Genomic DNA, 6,000 nt, shown 5'->3' with positions numbered 1-6,000 from the left:
CCATGGGACACCCACTCCCCAATAATGGGACTTATGTTTGTAATATGCTGTACTGCATGGCTCTTGTAAGGGGCATTGCAAGTTGCTCCGTCCTAATTTTTGGCAGCTTTTGCTTGCAAGGCATAAGCAAATACTATGGGACACCCACTCCCCAATAATGGGACTTATGTTTGTAATATGCTGTACTGCATGGCTCTTGTAAGGGGCATTGCAAGTTGCTCCGTCCTAATTTTTGGCAGCTTTTGCTGGGAAAGCATAAGCAAATACTATGGGAGACCCACTCCCCAATAATGGGACTTATGTTTGTAATATGCTGTACTGCATGGCTCTTGTAAGGGGCATTGCAAGTTGCTCCGTCCTAATTTTTGGCAGCTTTTGCTTGCAAGGCATAAGCAAATATTATGGGACACCCACTCCCCAATAATGGGACTTATGTTTGTAATATGCTGTACTGCAAGGCTCTTGTAAGGGGCATTGCAAGTTGCTCCGTCCTAATTTTTGGCAGCTTTTGCTGGGAAAGCATAAGCAAATACTATGGGAGACCCACTCCCCAATAATGGGACTTATGCTTGTAATATGCTGTACTGCATGGCTCTTGTAAGGGGCATTGCAAGTTGCTCCGTCCTAATTTTTGGCAGCTTTTGCTGGGAAAGCATAAGCAAATACTATGGGAGACTCACTCCCGAATAATGGGACTTATGTTTGTAATATGCTGTACTGCATGGCTCTTGTAAGGGGCATTGCAAGTTGCTCCGTCCTAATTTTTGGCAGCTTTTGCTTGCAAGGCATAAGCAAATACTATGGGAGATCCACTCCCCAATAATGGGACTTATGTTTGTAATATGCTGTACTGCATGTGACGCGCCCCCTCGGCTGTGTGTACACGTGTGTGGGATACCCGGTGCCGGGTCTCTGGGGTCTGTAGTCTCCGTGGCGGTGACCCGTCCCGTGGCTCAGGCTGGTCAAACCAGTGGCAGTCTTTCTTAGGTTTTGAGGTTAATTGTCCGACTGCGCCACCCGTGGATTGCGGTCAGGGAGTACCACCGCTGCGAGGCAGACCGCTGAGGCTGGTGTTGTGTGCGCAGCATAGAATGGGATAACTCCCCTCGGGAGGAGTATAGCCTCAGGGCAGTGAGTGTGGATGATGGGGGTGATGGTGCACGAGCGCAGCAGGAACGACTCAGAGTCTTTGCAGTGCAGTTCAGGGTCTTTACTGATGATTATAAGGTAGACCCTCTCGGGAGTACTGGCTAGCATAAGAGGCCTGGTCAGTCTGTGAGCAAGCAGGAGTTCCCCTGGCCAGGTGGAGTTGTAGGCCTCCCCGTCTGTCTGCACTCTTCCTGGCTACCTTGCTGTAAGCGAGTAGAAGTAGCCCACGTCCCTGAGTGTACCGTGTAGTGCTCACCCGTATGGCTGGTGACTTGGGGCCTTCTGTTAGCCTCCGCTCCACGACGGCGGTGCTGGTTCCTTGCTTGTGACTGAGCCTCCGGGCTTCTATGGCCAGAGGACCTGAAATCCCCTGCCGGCTGGTTTCTGCTGCTAGATATATAAGTCCTCACAGCTTCGGACTCCTGTGTCCGGTTCCTATTGTCTTCTGCCAGGGCGAGCTCTGCTCAACTTCCAGCCCCTGGTCTTTAGCTCCTAGCTCCTACAGAGCTCCTTGCTGTTACTTTCCCTTGCTCTCACTCTGACTCTGACTGTTCTCTGACTCACTCAACCCCGCCCCAGATCCAGTCTATAAGGGCAGAATTCTCCCCTCCCAGGACTGGGGCAGGAGGATGTTGCATGTTTAAGGGATCCTGACCAGGAAACCTCCCACTTGCTCTCCGACGTAATATCTCTATTACTGTGGTGACCAGACCCCTGGGGTGCCACACATGGCTCTTGTAAGGGGCATTGCAGTTCCTCATAATTTTTGGAAAGCCTTCCATTCACTGCTTAGGCCAACAGTGCACGGGAGACCCAGTTGCTATAAATCGAAAAAAAGGTTTAGTTAACGCCCTCTGACCTCCATGTCATTTCCAAGGGGCATTGGAGTGGCTCGAAATTTTTGGTAGGCATTGCACTCACTGTATGCCCTATAACTGTGTAGCCGAACCGCTCCTTTTGTTACAGAAACATATCCTACAAGACATATCTGGTTGACTGGCCTGATATTGATGTGAATGGTCCCTGTTCCTCCTGCTCTTTCTCCTTTGCCACCACCTCATCCATCATTTATCACCTGAAGCTTTGTTTTAACGGGAGTCATAGAACTGGGATAGTAGCAGGAAAACATCCAGCAATCCTCTGAGGAGGTAGGATATACGCCAAAACGCGGACCACCTCAGGCCTAGCCGCTACTACATACATGCGATTGCATTCCAAGAAAACAAAGCAGATGCTAACTTCTATCATCATCATCATGATCCTCACCTAGGCACTCTCAACTCCCCTGATGGAGAAGCCAGGGCCCACCGGAGGAGTCTGGTTCTCTGGTGGGCTCGTCCAATGCTGCCCTAAAGCAGGCCAGGCTAAGAAAAGTGTGGGGGAAGGTGACAGGAGAAATCAGGGCGGCTGGGGACCGAGTATGGACACCTGGCCGCCACCTGGCGGCTGGGGACCGAGCGTGGACACCCGGCCGCCGGGCGGCTGGGGACAGAGTATGGATACCTCGCTACCGAAGCGGCCATGAGGTAGTGGCCAGCTTCGGCCTTCTCCAAACTAAAAGGCCCCATTTCAAGTGAAAGCTAGCAGTATGGTATTGCAGCCTGCGGGTGGGTGGGTGGTTGGCTGCATATTTTCGCTTGCATTGCAAGGAATGGGGGAGGTACAATTGAACACTGCCCTGGGACAAGGACTTGCACGGGGATAGTTGCAAGTCTGCATCTTCTGATGCGGCAAGGATCACTTCTGATGGGCACACTTTTAGACAGTGACCTGGGGGTCAGAGATGCGTCCAGGGGTCTTCCCCATGCTGATCCCTTGTCTTTTCAGCACTGTATGCATGTGTCACACAGCACATGGCCAGATAATGTTGTAAAATGTTAAAATGACATTTCCCGGTGAACGCATTTGTCACGGTTGAAAGCAATACAAAAGTGCAAAACCGCATGAAAAATGCTACTTGTGAACATAGCCCAAGGTGTGGAGGAGTATTTTTGTTTTTGGTTATTTATTTTACCTTATACACAAGTTTTTACCCTGGAAAGGAAATTCCTTAACATATTTCACAGGAAAACCGTTTCAGTTTCGTTTTTGAATGTTTTATTGTGAGCCCGAAAAAGTGGCTTAATACCTCTGACCACGTTGTTGGCAGCAGTGACCTGGGGGTCAGAAATGCTTCCAGGGGCGATCCCCATGCTGCCCCCATGTCTTTTGAGCACTGTCACTATCGTTTTGGGCACTTTTTAGGCTTTCTACAGACTGCCGGGGGTGCTGCCGCAAAAATGCTCGGGTCTCTCATAGACTAACATTGGGCTCGTTGCTCGGGTCGAGCACCCGAGTATCACGGTAAGCTCGGCCCGAGCTTCGAGCACCCGAGCATTTTAGTGATCGCTCAACACTATCAGTCGTCATCTTGGTGAGGACACGGAAGTCTTGCCCGTTACCAGTCTGGCACCCATGGCTGACTTTATGTTACGCTGCCTTAACCATGACCCTCGCATTGTCAAAATGTTGGGTGACAGTCATTACTGGTTGATGACACTTTTAGACCCCCTCTACAAGGAGAACTTTCACTCTCTTATTCCTGAGTTGGAGAGGTCTACAAAAATGGGGCAGTACCAGAAGGCCCTTGCTGCAGAACTATTAAAAAAATTCCCATCTGAACACAGTAGCGGCAGAGGTCACAGTTCGCTGCCCAACTAAGGCATACAGGCGAGAGAGACGCAACTCCAATCCAGCAGAGGCAGGGGAACACTGTCAATGTTCTAGGACAGTTTTCTGAGACCTGCCCAGCTTACAGGCCCTGAGGCGCAGGGTACTCTCACAAGGAGTGGAAAGTTTCAAAAGATGGTGAGGGAGTACCAGCATCCTCCGTGATTCCTCTGTGCCTTTTAATTATTTGGTATCCAAGCTGGACACTTGGAATGAACTCACTCTGTATGCCTTGGAGGTCCTGGCCTGCCCTGCCGCTAGCGTGTTATCGGAGCGTGTTTTTAGTGCCGCTGGGGGAATTATAACTGATAAGCGCACTCGCCTGTCAACTGACAATGCTGACAAGCTGACCCTTATCAAAATGAACAAGGGCTGGATTGGGCCAGACTTCTCATCACCACCAAATGACAGCAGAGTAACATAAAGTCAAATCCACTGTGTTATTTCGGGAGGTGTATTCCCATGCATCGCTTCACACTCACACATGGGTATACGCTTCCTCATTTCAGCTGTTTTTTGCTCTTCTCCTTATCCTCAGCCTCCACGACCACTATACCACCAGGGTGACCGTGGTCCATGTTGCCAGCATTGCAAGTTCCTCTGTCCTAATTTTTGGCAGCTTTTGCTTGGAAGGCATAGGCAAAGACTATGGGAGACCCACTCCCCAATAATGGGAATAATGTTTTTAATATGCTGTACTGCATGGCTCTTGTAAGGGGCATTAAAATCGCCTTGTTAAGCTACTGTGACCTCCACGTCTCTTCCAAGGGTCGTTAATATTGTCTTTTTATTCCACTGCGACCTACACCACTCTTCCAAGGGGCATTAAAAGCGTCTTGTTAAGCTACTGTGACCTCCACGTCTCTTCCACAGGACGTTGATATTGTCTTTTTATTCCACTGTAACCTCCACCACTGTTCCAAGGGGCATTGATATTGTCTTTTTATTCCACTGCGACCTCCACCACTCTTCCAAGGGGCATTAAAAGCGTCTTGTTAAGCTACTGTGACCTCCACGTCTCTTCCACGGGGCATTGATATTGTCTTTTTATTCCACTGTAACCTCCACCACTCTTCCAAGGGGCATTAAAACTGTCTTGTTAAACCACTCTGAACTCCACGTCTCTTCCAAGGGGCATTAAAACCATCTTGTTAAGCTACTGTGACCTCCACATCTCTTCCAAGGGGCATTAAAACTGTCTTGTTAAACCACTCTGAACTCCACGTCTCTTCTAAGGGGCATTAAAACTGTCTTGTTAAACCACTCTGAACTCCACAGCTCTTCCAAGGGGCATTGACATGTTGTTTTTAATTACCTCTAACCTCCACGACTCTTGCAATGGGCATTGCATTTCCTCCTAATTTTTGTCAGCTTTTGCTTTTCAATGCATAGGCGAACACTAAGGGAGACCCACTCCCCAATAATGGGTAGAAGGTTTTTAATACGCTGTAATCCACGTCTGTTTCAAGGGGCATTGCAGTGCCTAATAATTTTTGGAAAGCCTTCCATTCCCTGCTTAGGCCAACAGTGTACAAGAGACCCAGTTGCTATAAATGGAAAAAACGGTTTAGTTAAGGCCCTCTGACCTCCATGTCACTTCCAAGGGGCATTGGAGTGCCTCGAAATTTTTGGTGGGCATTGCATTCACTGTATGCCTTATAACTGTGTAGCTGAACCGCTCCTTTTGGTACAGAAACATATCCTACAAGACATGTGTGGTTGGCTGGCCTGATATTGATGTGAATGGTCCCTGTTCCTCCTGCTCTTTCTCCTTTGCCACCACCTCATCCATCATTCATCACCTGAAGCTTTGTTTTAACGGGAGTCATTGAACTGGGATAGTAGCAGGAAAACATCCAGCAATCCTCGAAGGAGGTAGAATATGCGCCAAAACGCTGACCACCTCAGGCCTAGCTGCTACTACATACATGCGCTTGCATTCCAAGGAACAGAAAGCTAAGGAGGTGGATGGCCTCATGATCATGAATAATTTACTCGTTGTGTAGGAGGCCGACCACTGCTGCTGTCTACCTTCTGAACTTTGTGTTGAAGCCTGATTGACCCAGGACCCGCAATCCTCTATGTCTGGAGGACGTGTTGCATCCCAGTGTCCAACTGTGTCCCGGCTTCCACAATATTAAC

The sequence above is a fragment of the Phyllobates terribilis genome, unplaced genomic scaffold (genome assembly GCF_046119375.1).
Source record: "Phyllobates terribilis strain yellow unplaced genomic scaffold, ASM4611937v1 Scaffold_1__5_contigs__length_1240528914, whole genome shotgun sequence".
In the NCBI taxonomy this organism is placed as follows: domain Eukaryota; kingdom Metazoa; phylum Chordata; class Amphibia; order Anura; family Dendrobatidae; genus Phyllobates; species Phyllobates terribilis.
The sequence above is the reverse complement of the archived record's forward strand: the minus strand, read 5'-3'. Positions refer to the sequence as shown.